Genomic DNA, 17,203 nt, shown 5'->3' with positions numbered 1-17,203 from the left:
CATACAATTTTTTCTGCTCCTAAGCATTTATGAGAATTTTCACAAAAAAATGGCAAATAGTAAAATATGGAGGATTTAGCTCACTTCAGATTTCTGAGAATTATGTAATTATACATCTGTGTATAAGTTATGATGTTTAATGTCAAAGTCATCTTCGTGCTACACGTCTCCAACCAGATTTGGATGCTGTACGGGTATGGTGATCGTAACAATGGTTGTTCAAAGTTTTGAAATTTAATAGACAAGGGGAGAGATGTAGAGCTCAAGATATACATTTCTCTCATTTATGTGTTCAGCTTCTTCAAACAGAAAAGGTGACAGAAATTTAACGAGGTAGATATTAAAGCTTGTGATGTTTTAATTACTACGTTTTGATAGTATATCAATAACATTAAATTCGTATCTTAATGACTGGTATTGCCATGTAAGCAGGAAGGGCTGTTTTACAAATATCGCTGCCTGTTATTCTCAATTCTAAATATTCATGTCATTCCTGCTTTCCCCTGATTTCCTGCTGATTTACACAGCTGCCAACCAAGGATTTTCAATGCCATATGAACGTTGAAATATGTTAAACTATTCAATCTGTTCTTTAATTTAATTAGATGAAATTCTAACTACAATAGAACGATGAGTTTAATTTTCTCCCTTCTGGTGTCTAAAAGGGAATCTTGTCTCTGCAAACAGAGAACTCACTGGCATTCTGCTCTCTAATCACTATGTACTCTGGGGACGAGCTGGCCTATGGGAAAGTGCACATTTGATCAGCTGTCTGGAATAAGATTTACGCTATTTTGTGGAACATCACAGGCAGAGAGCATTCTTCCTAGTGGCATTTATATGTTATCTGGAATTTGAGCTCTGGGTAAATATTCCAGTTGACTGACCTGGCTTCCAAATAGTTCTTCCTCCTCTTCATCTCAACACTTCAATAATCACATCACACCCAGAACGAGAGTTTCAACCAGCCCACTCACAGACCAGTGATTTTTGGCTTTCTAACTTATGAACCAGACTAAGTCCCCAAACCTCACGTTTAAACTGTGTCCTCTGTCAGGGTCTTCCATCTATTTATCCTATTACTTTTCATTGTCTTTCACCCTCCGGACTGAGGGTTTGTTGCTTGGCTGCCTAGGCCATTCACATCTCATGAATCATCACTAAACTTATCTCCTTACCCTCTCTCCAACCTGTTTTAATCACTTTGAAGCTCCTTCCTTAATGGAACGGGGCTCTTTCCACACTCTGCTCCTCGAATGCTGTACCCGGATGTGGGTGGAGAAAAGATACCACAGTGAACGGATTCGCATGAAAACATGGTCGCAAATCTTAGCTCATAGCCTTCTCCAGTAACCTGAAACTGCCCCAATTTGCTCCCCAACTTGACAGAACATTATTTCCTAGGTTCCCTCTCCTTCAACCTCCAGAATTCCTTTCTCCACCCTCTCCTACCAAGTTAACACCTCTTCCCAGTCAACAAAACTCAAACAGTTTTGGAAGCTCGGAACATACTGTTCTAAACAACTAGAACACAGATGAACACAACAGGCCTATTCCTTCTTCATAGATCATATATCTAAGAAAAGAAATACACAATAAACATGATGAATGATATAGTAACGTAAAGGTATGGTCAGGGAGGGGCAGATTTCCCCTTCCCTCCCTCTTGAGTTCTTGTGGCTGGACTGATAACGAAATGGACATAAGACAGGTTAACAAGGGAAAAGGAAACAGATTTTTACTCATGCACATGGAGGTGGCCTAGAAATGGGACCTAAGACTGGTCCAAGGATGCCGCTTCTATACTTTTTAGACAAAGAGACAATACATTTGTAAATAACTGACAGGACAAAAACACTTGGGTTTTGTGTGCTCAATTAATGAGGACTGTACCAGAGTTCAGTCTTGGGATAGTAAATTAACCAAGTAACAAGGTTTGTTTATACAGACTTAGCCAAATTCTCTATCTCCGGCAGAAGCGTGTCCTTGTATCTCCACATTCAGGGAGTGTACCTTTCACATGAGAGATTTACTTTCTGCTTTCAGGGGGACAGAAAGAAGGGTCAGAGCAGCCCTCCTGCACTGGCCATTTCTTAATTAATTTCAACTCAAAATAATCAATATGCCTTTGAAGCCCATATGGGGCAACCTGCTCTGAGCCCCAACAGTATAATATATTTATCTAGTCCCGTGGTTTTAAATAGTATCTATATGCTAATGGCATCTAAATTTATATCTACAATTCAAATTTCTCCCTTAGGCTCCAAATTCATTTATATATCACTTCATCCCCAACAGTGCTGCTTTGATATCCAGAAGATGTCTTAAATTTAACTTGTACAAAACAGATTTTTTGCTAATAAGATACTTATTAGTACTAGTATCACAATCAGAATATGGCATAACTTTGCAAGTTTAGAGAAAAATCGATGTGATATTTATGCTTTATGTAGCTTGTGTTTCCTTAATAGCCAATCATCAATAAACGTGTATAAACCGAGGGCCCTTGGTGAGCGTACATGTACAAGCCTCCTCAGAATCTCCTGACTTTGAAGAACCTCAGATTCATTCCCCACTCCAGCCATGACCATGGTTGTTTCACTCTCTGTGGGCTTATGTTGCTACCACACGCAGAGCATGTGGCGACCCTCCTTTATTCTGACTTGGATGAAATGCTACGTCACAGGGTGTAGAGTCTGACTTCCTGGGCAGCTTGTGAAGGGGTGGATGGTGCAAACTCAGAAGCACAGGGTAATTATCTTCCTTTAGGGCCAACTTTGACAAATGGCAGAAAGGAGATTGGAGGGGACCAAACTAGATAAATTCTTTACCCTTCCCCCTTTCAAAGTTTGGTTTTGAGGCAAAGTTTGGTTTGTGCAGATGCCTCACGTAACGGGGCGCTTAGCTAAGAACAAAGAGAGGTGCCCGGGCTGCTGGAATGGCCGTGTCTTTCTACAGCTCATCGCGAAGCAGTAACCAACACAGAAACACATCATCTTTCTGGCCCCGTGTCTTTTTCCCTCCCTCTACTCCTTGGGGTTGCACCTCCTTAATAAAAAAACCAAAAACCAAAAACCAAAAAAACCATCTTTGAGATACTGAATGCTGTATTTACGTGGTGAGCAATATCACATAGTTAAAATTTGTAACTGAAGAGTGTGTTAAAGATTAAACACCCCCTTTTACAAATGAACAAACTGAGGTCCGGAGAAACTGCGTGATTTGCCCAAAGTCCGAAAGTTCAGTTTCTGGCAAATGAGGGCTTTATTTCTTATTCCTGTAGGAAAAAGTAATTTCACCAGAATTTTCGCTAAGAACTTACAACACTCTTGAGATACATAAACAGCTTGGTTAGCATAACTTCCCTATTCTGCACAACACTATCAGGAAATATCTTTTTAACGTGGTAAAACCAATTCATCATCAGATAATAACATGGTCATTTTATGTTTAAATTCTGGGCACTGAGACCCAGATCTTGATTCAAAGAAATTAGTTATTTCAAGTCAAGAACAAATTTTCCAGTACTTATTCAGGTAACCACGTGCATATCAAAATTAATTCATCTTTTGATAAAAAAGATTGCTTTAGGAAATACTGAATGCCATTTCTTTCCTCCTAATCTGAAATTGTTGAGGGAAAAAGAACACACTTCACAGAATCTTCTCTACCCATATTGATTAAGCCAAAAAATTTGTAGGCCCAATAGTGTATAATTTGATATCATGGCTTTTCAAGTTTCATTTTAAAATAAAATAGGTACATATAAACAGTTTTGTTGTAACAAAAACTATTCAGATTTACTTACAACATATATATTAAGTCAAGTGGACAACAAAAGCCTATGTCAACATATCTATTTATTCTCTAACATCATGCTCTACAGAGGAACAATGCAATTGATAGCATCCATTTCTAAGGGCTGAGGAATGTAGAGCTTTTATTACAAGTACAAATATGACAGTGAGCTGCTTCATCTCTACTACACTGAGTTCATCTCTACTACATATTCCTTCTCCCTTTTATCTCAAGCCTCTGCTAAGCCCTATATGCATAGAGGTGGAAGTACCCTCTACCCAAAATGGTGTCTGGGAAGGGTTTTAACCAGGGACACCACTTTGAGAGTAGTGACCTTTACGAAGCAAGCCAAAGATTTTACATTGGAAGACGTTCTTTAGAGAAAAGTTGAGACACTTAAAACCAAAGAAAGGTGGTTAATACCAGGGTTATAAACAAAGTTGTCCAAAGGTGGAGTGGGCAGCTTTATAAATCTGAGAGCTTTACAGAAGTGAATGGGATAATTAGCTGACACTGAGGAGGTATAAGCATTGATCAATGGATTAGATTAATATTTTGTCCCAATCTGGATTCTTGCTTTCACCCAGAGGTGCATTCTTTCACCTAGAGATGTATCATTATGTGTTCAGTCATCATAATCAAAAATAGTGCCCAGCAGTAAAATAACAGAACATCTGAGCATTTATAATGTATTTTACTTACATTTCTTTTTCGCAGTGACTTACATCAGATAGTTATTCTTGTGGATGTCTAGCACCAAGGTTTTTAAACATCTATAAATTTAAAAGAGAATTTGAATCCTAGAATTAAAATCATGGCATAAAGGCCTCTCTAAATCATTTTACTGTGAACATCTCCCAAAACAGTAAAGATAATGAGAAAAATAAATAAAATTTTATCATTGATAAAGCTAGGTGATACCTGTTTCTTTAAACTACTAAAGTGTGAATATCAAACAGGGGTACAAAAAATGCTTAGAGATATGTATGCACAGGCAGATGTAAGACAAAACAAGGAAAACATTTTTATTTAAAGTGCAGGTATAACTGATTCACTTTGCTGTGCTCTTGAAACTAATACAACATTGTAAATCAATATACTTCAATAAAATTAAAAAAATAAAGTTGGTAGAAAATCAGTAACTACTTACTTGGAACAAAAAGAAAAGGATGCACAAACTCAGAGTATATACTTCCTAGAACCATTTTTCGAACCAACCAATTAACAAAGGCAAGATTAAATGAAGACAGACAGACAAGCCATTTGGCAGAAATCAATTGGTTGATAAGGCTGAGCAGAAAAGTGGAACCCTGAAATGTAAGCAGTTGCTGATTTCATCTGGCTGGGAAGAATCAAACATTGAAAGAACTCACACGCATGTAAGACTCTTTGGTCTTACCACGCCCTTTTTTCACATGAAGCTCTTATAAATTCCAGAAATGAGTAGTATATTTAAAAAGTGTGTGGGGGAGTTCCCATCGTGGCGCAGTGGTTAACGAATCCAACTAGGAACCATGAGGTTGCGGGTTCGATCCCTGCCCTTGCTCAGTGGGTTAACGACCCGGCGTTGCCGTGAGCTGTGGTGTAGGTTGCAGACGCGGCTCGGATCCCGCGTTGCTGTGGCTCTGGTGTAGGCCGGTGGCTACAGCTCCGATTCGACCCCTAGCCTGGTAACCTCCATATGCTGTGGGAGCAGCCCAAAGAAATAGCAAAAAGACAAAGAAAAAAAAAAAGTGTGTGGGAAATTTCCATTGTGGCTCAGTGGTAACAAGCCCGACTAGTATTCATGAGGATGTGGGTTCGATTCCTGGCCTCGCTCAGTGGGTTAGGGATCCGGCGCTGCCCTGAGCTCTGGTATAGGTCACAGACACAGTTCAGATCTGACATTGCTGTGGCTGTGGCATAAGTCAGCAGCGGTAGCTCCAATTTGGCCCCTAGACTGGGAACTTCCATATGCCACAGGTGCAGCCCTAAAAAGTGTGTGTGTGTATAGAATAATACCCTGCCAAAAGGAAGAAAGGAAGCAAAGACCAGAAACTAATGGCAGAAGTAGGACACTCACCAGAAATGAGTTTTTTTACTGAGTAGATATAAGTCATGACCAACTATTTTTATATCTTATATTTTGTTACATTTCAGTAGTGTCATGAATCAAATCCCTTCATTATGCCCAGAATGGAAATAAAATGGAACCCAAAGTAAAGAAATAATGGAAAACACCTCCACTTATAGTAATGCTAAAAGATAATTTTTAAAAACTGAGTTTAAATCAAATACAATGTGTGTAAGGATCTTAACAAGTTTTTCCAAGTGAAATTCAAGAAGCCATAAGTAAATGTAGAGATATAGCATGTTCACTGCTTTAAAGACTTAACTTGCAGAGCTATAAGTTCTTACCAAATTGATCTTTTAAATTATGTGCAATCCAATTCAAAATCTCTCAAGATTTTTAGGTAGCAAGGTACAAGACGATTCAAGAATTTACGTGGAAATGTAAATCACCTAGAAGAAATGAGGCAATTTTTAAAATAAAGTGTAGTATTAGAGGACTTAAGACTATGTGATTTTAAGACATGTATGTAGAGCTCCTGTGATGAAAATAACTGGGCAGTGATGGGAAAATATACATATAGATTAGTGAGACAGAACGGAGAGTTCAGAAATCATTCCACACACGTATAGTCAATAATTGTGGTGGGAGAATTCCATGGGAAAAGGAAAGTCCCTTCAGCAACTAGTGCTGGAACATATATATCTATATGGGAAAAAAAAATCAACTTTCACCTCATGCCATGCACAAAAATTCACCACAAATGGATGACAGGCTTAAATGAAAAAGCTAAAACTATAAAGTAAGCTAGAAGAAAAAAAAAATACAGAAGAAAATCTTTGACATTTTAGGTAGGCAAAATGTAATAGATAAATTGACAGGACGCTGTAAACCAGCTATAATGGAAAAAATAAAAATCATTATAATAAGAAAAAAATTAAAAAACCCCAAAGTGGAAAAAAATTTAAATTGATAAATGAGACTTCATAAATATTTTAAAATATTAACTCTTTGAAAGACAGTTAAGAAAATGCAAACAGTAAATTGGAAGAAAATTCTTGCAAATTACATATCACATAAAGGACTTGTATTTGGGATGTTTAAATAACTCATTTAAATAACTCAATAATAATAATAATAAACCTAATAGAAAAGTAGATAAAATACTTGAACATATATTTCACAAAAAATACAAATGGGGAAAAATGCATACACGAAAAGAGGCTCCATGTCATCAGGGAAGTGTAAAGTATGCTCACAATGAGACACTACACCTCGATTTGAAATTCTAAAATAAAAAAGACTGAAGCTACCATAGTGAGCAAGAATTCCAGCACTTGTACTTTATTGGTAGAATAAAAATAGCGCAACTTTGAGAAATAGTTTGGTAGTTTCTTAACTATTTCAATACGTAGCTATAATATGAATCAGCCATTCCATTCCTAGGTCATTACCCAAGAGATGGGGAAACATGCCTGTGGACACAAAGGTTTGTACATGAAAGCTCCTAACTTTATTTGTAATTAACACAACCTGGGTAAACATATCAACTGATAGGTGGATAAACAAAACATGGCATATCCATATAAAAGATACTACCAAGCAATAAAAAGGAATGAACTACTTACATACACAAAAAGCATTATGTTGAGTGAAAGAAACCAGACACAAAAGTTCCATTTATATAAAGTTTATATAAAGTATAAAATTCTAAAGATGAAAACTAATGTCAATAAGCAGATCTGCGGGCACCTGGAATGAGGAGTGTAGGGAGTAATGAATTATGAAACGGCACAGGAAAACTTTTCAGTGTGAGGTAAATGTTTTATATCTTGATTGTGATGGTGGTATTCACAGGTATGTACATCTTTCAAAATTCATCAAATTGTCTATTTTAAATATGTTCATTTTCTTGTATGTGAATTCTAACTTAATGAAGTTATTAGCAAAAAGAATACTATGCTGTGACCAAGTAAAGTACATACCAAGAATGGACAAAATGTTTCAGTACTTTGAAATATATTTTTATCGCTTTATATGATACTATATTTAAAAGGAAATGATCTTCATACGACGGGAAGTCATTCAATAAGATGCAATGTTCAGCCTCAGTTTTCAACATTCATAATATAAAGGAATAGATACGTATTTAGCGTTGCTATATAAAACCTATTCAGGGAGTTCCCGTCGCGGCGCAGTGGTTAATGAATCCAACTAGGAACCATGAGGTTGCAGGTTCGGTCCCTGCCCTTGCTCAGCGGGTTAACGATCCGGCGTTGCCGTGAGCTGTGGTGTAGATTGCAGACGCGGCTCGGATCCAGTGTTGCTGTGGCTCTGGCGTAGGCCAGTGGCTACAGCTCCGATTCGACCCCTAGCCTGGGAACCTCCATATGCTGTGGGAGCGGCCCAAAGAAATAGCAAAAAGACAAAACAAACAAACAAACAAAAAAAAACCTATTCATACAAACACACATAAAGACATAGAGGAGTGAGACAGAGAAAGAGAGAAAAGAGACATAGAGATGTATTTAATAGAACTTCTGTGCCTGAAATGAAAAGCAGAAGCAAGTCCCAGGACAAAGATTCTTTTATCACTGTAATTTAACATTCTCCTGGAATTATCAACCAAGGGGAAAAAAAAGAAATATTAATATTGGAAGGAAAAAATAAAATTATCTTGTAGTTTATACTATATGGTCAGAAATTCTAGAGAATTACCTGTAAAAAATTATGGAGAGTAGCAGAATCCAGCAGGTTCTGGCTACATTATTCATACAAACTTAAAAGTTGTCTTATATAAGCACCATTGATAAAAAGGAGATTGGAAGAAAAAAAATAGAATCAAAAATACCCCAAGATATATGAAATGGAAAAAAAAAAGATACAGAACACTACCAGATGCTACTCTTTGTGCTTAAAATTTTGTAAATATTATTTTGCATGCATAATTTATCTCTGGAAAAAATACACAGGAGCTTCTTAATAGTGATAATATATTGTAGAACTTGCACTGTCTTCCCAAGGCATGTGTGTCTTATCATGCAAGCTAAGTTTTTAGAATCAGTGATCCTCTAAGTCCTTCTTATCTGCTTAAGATACATCTCAGGCTTTGCCCCAGAATTACTGAATCAGACAGAATCTTTATCTTAATAACACCACTTGGTTACTGACATGGGTGTTAACACTCGGGAAGCATTGCTCTAAGTAATCAGTTCATATTTACTTAGTTGAGAGTCTGGAAGAATTTTTTTGAGAGAGCCAGAAAGAAAACAACCATTTTTGGAGTTCACACAAACCAAAGAAAATCCAGAGTGATCAGCAGAGGGTGTTAAAAAAAAAAAAAAATAGGAAGAAAAAAAAGGAAAATGGGAAGATTCAAGCTCCTTCTTTGATACATATTTCAATTACTGTATTGTCCTGCCTGGTGACAGCTATTCCATATTTCATGTTGATGCTTTGAAAAGGAATAGACCATTTTAAACAATTGTTTTATTTATTTATTTTTTGATGTCTTTTCCAGAGAGTATTTAGCCTCCAATTAACTGAGCCAATATAAAACACAAACACAGCATGTTCTATTTTCCATTCTTTAGAAATATCTAGAATCATGAATTTCAATGATTGATTTATTTGCATTCTAAGCGGTAAATTATTATTTTCAGCTCTATCAGCAATCCTTATAAGTATCTGGAGATGGTAAACAATTATCATGTTAATCAAAAGGATGTAAAGTTACTTTTATTACATGAGTGAGAATGTCCTAGATTTTCCCAATTATAGGCAATATTTCCATTTCCTCCAGAAATAATTTTAGAATCAACAGATATGCTTTTAAAATTTGATGTTTCTCAAATTTAACCAATATAAGAAAAATACAAAAGAACTGTATTATGCCAGTCTTTTAAGAACATGAAACCAGGTTTAGCAAATCATGACTAGTTAAGTATAAATTACAGGAAAATAATAAAGTGGCATAAGGGACTGATCTGGTGTATATTTGAAGAGAATGTGGGCTCTTAACAAGCATAGCCTATATGGCAGGCATGTTTTCTGTTCGATAAAGTAAGAGCTTAGTGAGGACCAATAAGGGATGAAAGATATTTAATATAAGTAATAGGAGATAGATCAGTTGTCTAAAAATCAATAAGATTCCTTGGAAACTAATGTAAATCCTAGCAGGGCTGACTCACTGTGTTTTCTGTCAAAGACAGGCATTGAACTGGGTACCTTGTTCAAATAAAACCCAAGAACTACCAAGAGCCTTTTGCTGAATAACAGATATTCAAATACCATATTTGTTGTGTATAAAATTAGTTTAAGTTGTTTGGTAAAAATAATAGGGAAATGCAAGGGACTTAGACCAGGCAAAACAATCTTGAAAAAGAGAGCAAATTTGGAGGACTCATACATCCAGATTTTAAACCTACAGTAATAAAGACAGTAGGGCACAGTGTGGCATAGGAATAAACACATAGATTGGTGGAACAGAATGAAGATACCAGAAGTAGTTCTTTACAATTATGGTAAGTTGATTTTTGACAAGGGTACCAAAAAGTCAATGAGGAAAGAAGAGTTTTTTCATCAACGATTACTGAGACAACTAGGTTTCCACAGGCAAAAGAATGAAGTTCATCTCCTCCCTCACATCCTACTGGAAAAAAAAATTAAAAAAAAAAAAAAAAAGAACACCATCAAGAAAATAAAAAGACAACACACAGAATGGGCCAGAATATGTGCAAACTATCTAACTGATTTATATCTAGAGTAACATCTAAAATATACAAAGAACTCCTATAACTTTGTAATAAAGCAAATCACTCAACTAAAAAAAAAATGGGTAAAGGATCTGAATGCACATTTCTTCAAAGAAGATATGCAACTGACCAAGAGACACATGAAAAGATGCTTGACATTATTATTCATTAAGTAAATGCAGATCAAAATCATGAGAGGCTATTTCGCATGGACTAGGATGGTTATAAAAAAAAGACAGCCAATAACTAGTGTTGATGAGAATATGGATAAACTGGAACTCTGATACATTGCTAATGGGAGTATGAAATATGCAGGCACTTTGGAATATAGTATAGAAATTCCTTAAAATATTAAATATAGAGTTATGATATAGCCCAGCAATTCCACTCCCAGGTAATATACCCAAGAGAATGGAAACAAAACACACAAATTTTTTTTAGCAAAATAGCAGCATTTTTCATAATAGCCAAACTACAAATACAACCCAAATTTTCATCAACTGATCAACAAAATGTGGAATATCCATACAATGTTATTCAACAATAAAAATGAAGTACTGAACACTGATGAACTTTGAAACATTATGCTAAGTGAAAGAAGCCAGTTATAAAAGACTACATATTGTATAGTCCTTCTTATGTGAAGTATTCAGACAGGCAAATATAAAGAGATAAAAGATTAATAATTGTCTAGGGCTGGGGGCACTGAAGGCAAATGGGAATTAATTGCTAATATGTTCCAGAGTTTCTTTTTGGGGTAATGAAAATATTCTAAAACTGGTGTGAATATACTAAAGTCCAGTTAGGTTGCAGACTTTAAATGGGTAAATGGTATGGTATGTGAATTATATCACAATAAAGCTGTTAAAAATATTTTGGGATGCTTATGTTAAATGTTTTATGCTTGTTTTATATAATATTTAAGAAAAGGGGGATTTTTTAAGACAAAAGAGAAAATAGTATGAGTTTCTAAACTTAAAACTGCCAAGAATTTAAAATTCATGCTCGAATGTAAAATATGATCAGTACAGTCACTGTGACAGTATCTTTACCCTGCATAATTTAATTTTCAAATATTTACACATTCTTTAAAATCTAGGAGAGTTGAATCAATATGTGGAAACACTTTAAACTCTTTAGAGAATTGCTATCATATAAATCTTCCACAATATTCAGTCTCAAGTAACTGCTCTGGAAAATAATCTTTGAAAAGAGTTTCTGTTATGATAATTTCTGGTAGAATGTGAATTTCTATTCCATTGAGTTTATGGTGTTCATATAATTAAAATACAGTCAATTGCGCTGAGAGACTATTACATTTGTGAGGTTTGAGGAACAATAAGAAATGTGACATTATAATACATTCATGTTTTTAAATGAGTACCAAGTGAAGATGCATTAATATTTTTAGCTAGAAATGTGTTAATTACTCGCTGATGTTGTAGTGTCAAAAAGGAGAATTTGACTCTTAACCAAAAGGAATTCATATTTGAAAGCTCATTTCAGCTGAAATGGAAATGTTAAATAGAGAATAGGCTGTGAAGTCAGATGACTGGCAGTCATTTACATGGTCATGGCCAGATTCAGGACTTGGTTCCAGGGTCTGGGTGACTGTTGCCCCGGGTTTCAAGATTGCCGTTGAGCCTGATTCTCTCCAGCCCAGAATGTCTCCCTCAGACTCAGGGAGCCGGAAGGAAGGAGGAAGATCAGTGGAAGCTGTAGCTCTTCCCTGGGGATCTGGGTGTGTATTCAACATTTAAACACCTGTGTACCAGGCATTATGCAGACCCCTGGCATCTAAAGCACTCGTGACTTCTAGGAGCTCTTGGATTATTTCAAAGAGCAGTAACAGGACCAAATGAGGTAGGTCCCTGTAGGCTCCTGTAAGGATTAACTCTGAGGGCAATGAGGAGCCACTGCAGGGTTTTAAGTATAGAAATAACATGACCTGTCTTTCTTCATGTGCAAAAGAGAGAGGGCTGCTCAACTGAGAACACGCTGTCGAGGAGGAGCAGGGGTAGAACAAGGGGAGTGTTACAGTTATCAAAGGGAGGGATGGTGTGGCCCTAACCAAGGGAAGCTAGAAGGGTGGCTTGCAGTGATGGGGGTTTCCACACCCTGGACTAGGATACAGCTACAGTCTGATTTGCATGGATTATGGATACAGAGAGAGATGGGAAGGCCAAAGCCAAGCAGCAAAGAAGCTCAGGGAGTTATTCCCTTCCTGCAGCTCAGCCTTAGACACAGTGGCAGGGAGCAGGCTGAGAGACAGCAAGCACAGGTGGCAGGGCTAACATGTGCTGGGGTGCAAACAGCAACTTCCAGATGTATAGAGGCTCTAAGAAGGGAAGACAGGATGATGGAGTAAGTGATGGGACAAGAAACGGCAGTGACTTCTGATACCTGGTTTCCACGGAAACATTTAGTCACCGATTCACCAGTCTGGGAAAACAAGCATGCACATGGATCATAAAGACTGAGAGGAGTGGATGACATCTTAGAAATGCTAACTGCCCCCCATCCCTCTCCTAACACACACAGCATTCTTTCCAGGAACCAGAGGAAACTGGGTTGACAGACTACCATTCCAAGGAACCCGCAGCGTCACTGAGGTCTAGAATAACAGACTTGGAGTTCCCGTCGTGGCGCAGTGGTTAAGGAATCCAACGGAGAACCATAAGGTTTTGGGTTTGATCTCTGGCCTTGCTCAGTGGGTTAAGGATCCAGCGTTGCCGTGAGCTGTGGTGTAGGTCGCAGACATGGCCTGGATCCCATGCTGCTGTGGCTCTGGCATAGGCCAGTGGCTACAGCTCCGTTTGGCCCCTAGGCCTGGGACCCTCCATATGCTTCGGGTGTGGCCCTAGAAAAGGCAAAAAGACAAAAAAAAAAGAGTGACAGACTTATTATTTTCTGCTTGCTAACTACTCCCCAGGCTATTGCATTTTTAATGAAAGTATAGTTGATTTATAATGTTGTGCCAATTTCTGCTGTGCAGCAAAGTGACTCACACACACACACACACACACACACACACACACACACACACACACACATACACATTCCCTTTCTTACATTATCTTCCATCATAGTCTATCCCAAGAGACTGGATAGGGTTCTCTGTGTTATACTGTATGACTTCACTGCTTATCCATTCTAAATGTAATAGTTACATTTTGAAATTACATCTCTAGATACTCAAGAGTCCAGGAACTCAGGTTATACTGTCCAGTCATTAATACAGTCAGCACTTTTGAGCACACTGTGCTGTGGGTAGAGAACAAAAAGAATAATCACAAAATTCAGACCCTGCCCTTGAGAAGCCCAGAGTTAAACTATGAAGAAACATTAAACGGCATATATATTCAATGTGGAAAGTAAGTCCCCCAGGCTATGTCTGGGGAAAATTCATCCTGATTTGGCCTTTGATATATATATATAAGATTATAGTTTGCAGTAGGAGAAGAGGGTGGCTAAAAAAAATCAGTAGAAACAAAACATTTTTGAAATAAAGTAATCATGAGAGGGAAATATCACTGCCTAAAAGAAGGGATGGCAAGTGGGTTTTTTTTTTTTTTTCCTCTGAATTTCAGAAAAATACTTTGTAAGTCAAGGAAGGATTTGGAAAAAGAATCTAAAAAATTAAGAGGAAAAGACTTAGGACATTAACTTTTAAAAAAAGATTATCTAAATTTCTCTATCTCAGTCACAGATTTTAGGCATAATGACCAGTACCTTGAAACAAAAGACATGGAGGTCTGAACAACCATGCCCAATTATTCCAGGGAGATTTTGAAAATGCATTGTTCTTTACTGTGCCTGTGGAGAGCATGGGGGGCAGAACAATGGCTTCCAAAGACATCTGCCTTCTCCTCCCTGGAACCTGTGAATACATTTTTGCCACATGGCAAGGGCTCATAAAATTGCAGATGGAATTAAAGTTGCTAAGTAGCTGACCTTAAAACAGTCAAAGTATCCTGAGTTATCCTCCAAAGTCTAATGTAACCCCCAAAGTCTAATGTAACCCCAAGGGTCCTTAAAAGATGGAAGAGGGAAGCGGAAGAATGTGTAGGAATAATGCAAATGTGCTAGCCAGGAACGTGAACAGCTTCTAGAAGCTGCTTCACTCCTAGACCCTAGACCCGCCAAGGGGTAAGTCTAAGTTCTGCATACACTTTGCTTTTAGCTCAGTGAGATCCATTCCAGACTTCTCGAGAACCTTAGAGAAGTAACTCCCATTGTTTTAAGCCACTACATCCATGGTAATTTGTTGCAAAAGTGTTAGGAAATTAACACAGATGGCAGGGTGAAACTGAATCTTAATATAGCCCCCATTTCCACTCCTTTCACACCCCCCCCATGCACAGTTATTTCTGACCAATACTTATCCCCAGCTTTGTATCCACAGTATCCAGCATGGTGCCTGGTACACAGTAGGTACTGGGGAGGTATTTGTTGAGTCAATAAATAAATGAGAGACTAACCCAGTTTTACCTTCAGTGAACTACCTTCAGTAGTTCATCCAAAATTTATATTCTTTTCTACTATATAATTTTCTTATGGCCTCAGACTCTGGAATTAACAGTGCTTTCCTGGACAGACAACACAGAACAGCTAATGAGGAGGCTTCCTATTGGTCATCAGATATTTAAGTGCATGTTCATTAGGAGTTCACTTCCCTGCTGCCTTGCTTTCCTTATTCTTCCACATAAGGACAACATTCAGCTCTTTTAAATCAATCCAGTTGCCATTTTAAAAGACTTGGATAGAATGAATGGGCCGTGGACTATAAGCCCTGAAAAACAGAGTCTGAAACAAAAGCCTGTGAAAACCTGCAGAAAGCCTGAGGGGCTCTAATTTGGAGTTATAAATCTCAAGACTTTCTTTTTGCTTTTTCAACAAACTGTTCAGCTCCAACTTAATGGTTTTCAGTTATTACTACTTATAATCATGTATCTGCAGGGGCCCCTCTCTCCTACCGTCACATTGAAACACCTTGTCACACAGGTAGTGGGACTGTGAAAACTGGCCTTGCATTCTTTCTTTTTCGCTGCTTTTCATCTAAAATTATTCATACACTGAAAAAAACTCACCCTGTTTACTAATCACTGCCATAGAATTATTCATAATAAAAATAATTCTGAGTACTTTGAACATTTAGCACCTTATTCAAAGCACTTCACACACTGAGGAAAAATATTTTTCATGAGAAAATAGAGAAAGACCTCAGAAAAAAAAAGAATCTCATAATCTCACCACATTATTTCAAGTTACGTAAGTAAACACTTTTTAAATTTTGGTGCTCATCCTTTCTGACTTTCTTCCCATTTCAAGATTTCAGCCAATTGTCTTCGAAGTGCGCCTGGGGGTTGGCATGTAATTTGAAATTATTGCATTTAGTTAGCTATTGAAAAAGACTTTAAGGGTGAAAGTCAGAGCTGTAAGAATAAATGCGAGCTTGATCTTAGGAAAAACCAAAGTGGCCTCGGCAGTTAGGGACTTGCCAGGCACTGTCAGCCATGCCCTACTGTTGTAAAGAGCTGGCCTGGTGTCCTTAGCTGGTCCCCGGGGTTCTCCTATTAAACATCAACAATATTCAGAACACCAACATCAGAGGAGGCCACTCTCTGACCATACTGGATCAAGACAAAAACACATAAGAGAAAAATTTTCCAAGCCACAAAAATTCCTCCATTTTGTCTGATATTGCTAAATATAGCTTCTTTACTAAACATTGCATTCCTTTCATTCTAGTTCACCCTCATTTGAGATAAGATTTATTGAGCTATCCAGTTATAGAATTAGCTGTTTCCTGACAACACCTAATCCAGAGTGAAGCCCTGCTTCCTTAAACCCTCCACAAAGCCACCTGAGCAAAGCCCTCCGCCTAGTAAGCCCTTCTTAATACCTGTTACTGTGATGTCTCGCAGGCCCCCCGTGCTGTGTATTTTCTGTCATTGCAGTTGGCAGTCAACTCAATTCGTTCAACTACACATATGTTTCTGGCGGCCTTTGCTCAGAGAGCCCTGACATTTGAGAGAAGAACATCAAATAGATCACAAAACCCGTTTGTTAATTTTTGTATGCTATTTATATACTCTGAATTTTTTTCCCCAGCATTTACAGGGTCTAGCTTAATTCTAGGCGGTGAAGATTCTGCAGTGAAAATGAAAAAGTTCTAGTTCTTAGCGTCTCTACAGTATCCTGTATTGGGTTCAACAATCATGGTTTAAAGAGATTAAATGTTTCCTCAAAGTCTGGAAGAAAAGCCATTTGTACATCATAAGTTTTTCCTCCAGATACTTGTGTGTAATTTCCTCCGTGTAGCTCTATTCCTAGGTGTTCTTAACAAAGAAATGTACACTAAAAAAAATATCGCCCTACAATATACATACAGTTGTATAGAGATGTCATAAGCCAGATGTGCATTAAAGAAATTATCTGTATGTGTTCTGTATACAGCAGTCCACTAATGCGCTTATTTTTATCTACAGAGCTCGATCACTGTTTTGCTGTTCAGAAAGAGATTTTCTTGTAAATTTTTTATGGTTTTCATCATCTAAGCATCAAAATACTGCTAATTCATCCATCTTCAGTATCCAAA

At 37.4% G+C, this 17,203-nt stretch overlaps 1 protein-coding gene across 5 annotated transcripts in view; it reads right to left on the bottom strand.

The window, feature by feature from the left end:
• The window catches only part of UFM1 (ubiquitin fold modifier 1), a 122,567-nt gene that overhangs the window by 52,591 nt on the left and 52,773 nt on the right, over window positions 1–17,203 (bottom strand). For 2 of the 5 annotated variants that reach the window (XR_014818826.1, XR_014818830.1), the window contains exons 9-10: window positions 6,196–6,300; window positions 4,501–4,571 (exon numbers count right to left, since the gene is read on the bottom strand). The exons of 2 other annotated variants lie outside the window; for them this stretch is intronic. The gene's annotated coding sequence lies outside the window, so the exon portion shown is untranslated. The remainder of the gene's footprint in view (window positions 1–4,500; window positions 4,572–6,195; window positions 6,301–17,203) is intronic. One more of the 5 variants, XR_014818827.1, reaches the window with a different exon arrangement.

Source organism: Sus scrofa, chromosome 11 (genome assembly GCF_054392235.1).
Source record: "Sus scrofa isolate SSC_HxYL_T2T_F1_AM1 chromosome 11, Sscrofa_HxYL_maternal_Yorkshire_Landrace_v2.0, whole genome shotgun sequence".
Lineage (NCBI taxonomy): Eukaryota > Metazoa > Chordata > Mammalia > Artiodactyla > Suidae > Sus > Sus scrofa.
The sequence above is the reverse complement of the archived record's forward strand: the minus strand, read 5'-3'. Positions and strand labels throughout refer to the sequence as shown.